The sequence below is a fragment of the Cucurbita maxima genome, unplaced genomic scaffold, assembly GCF_002738345.1.
Source record: "Cucurbita maxima cultivar Rimu unplaced genomic scaffold, Cmax_1.0 Cma_Scf00376, whole genome shotgun sequence".
Taxonomy (NCBI): Eukaryota; Viridiplantae; Streptophyta; class Magnoliopsida; order Cucurbitales; family Cucurbitaceae; genus Cucurbita; species Cucurbita maxima.
In genome coordinates, this window is record NW_019272392.1 from 10,754 (window position 1) to 12,123 (window position 1,370).

The following is a 1,370-nucleotide window of genomic DNA, read 5'->3' on the forward strand; positions in this document are numbered from 1 at the left end:
TTTTTTTTTCATAAAGTCGGTTCATAGATCAAGAAAGAATGAAGCTGCTTACAGGGACGGTTACGCGATACGTCTTTTCATACTCACCTTTTCTTTAACCCTGCTATCAACCGAGCCATTCTCATTTGTTTCTTTAAGGGGTCTCCCCATTATAGATTACTTGGATTGGTTCTCGCATCCCTGTGCCAAAAAGTATGGGTGAGTTTGGTTTGAGCGTTCATCGATTGGGTGGATCCATATGCTGTAATCGAATGTATTTCTCATTTCATGTTAGATCCTCCAAGAGCTTCCTAGTCCGTAGTAGACGAAACCTTGGACTTCTATTGGACTTATAGCATTGCCTGGTGAGCTCGCCATTAAGGGTTGGCCTTACAGGAGATCTAGCAGCCTTTCTTTCCTTGCCTGGTATGCTTTTCTACTCATCGTGTAACTAGCCAACTAGCCAAACTAAGAGGGAAAGGGATCATGTCAATCAATTTTTATGTGCATTTTGTCCGTCCTGTACTTGCCTGCTTAGCTTTCTTAGCTAACATCTCCGGTTTCCCTCAAAACAAGAGGTTCGCTTATCCATACCCAACAGTCACACTTTCAGCTGAAAGACTTATTTTTTTTTTTCATAAAGTCGGTTCATAGATCAAGAAAGAATGAAGCTGCTTACAGGGACGGTTACGCGATACGTCTTTTCATACTCACCTTTTCTTTAACCCTGCTATCAACCGAGCCATTCTCATTTGTTTCTTTAAGGGGTCTCCCCATTATAGATTACTTGGATTTGTTCTCGCATCCCTGTGCCAAAAAGTATGGGTGAGTTTGGTTTGAGCGTTCATCGATTGGGTGGATCCATATGCTCCGAAGGGGTGAGACGAGGTGTAGCGCATCTGTTTTGGGTATGTTGTCCGCTAAAGATTTTAGGAAATGGGTACAAATTTTCTACATAGGTCATTTGTGGTCACAATCCTTTTAAGAAAGATACTCCCAAATAATGGGTGAACAATAGCCTTTAAAAAAGTTTCAGAGAGCAAGCAGAGATAGAACAGAGAATAGGAGTGAGTCATGCAAGGAAGAAGGAACTAGTAGGTTTAATTTGGGTTCGTTTGAACTAAAACACGAACCAAAATTTTTCAAACGAACTTAAATTTAAGACTCTCTAGCCCAAAGTCTATATGTGGTAAAAAAAAAACCCTTTCGTGGCTCAACCCTTATTCGCAGTCCACATCCAACCATTTCTTTTTCAACCTACACATATGCTCCATGCCAAACTCACGTAACTAGTCAGAAGATGCGGCACACAATTGAAAGAAAGACAAGTGTAACAATCACACTCTTGCAGTAGTGAGACAATAATTATGTGACATTTGTTCTAATCTAGT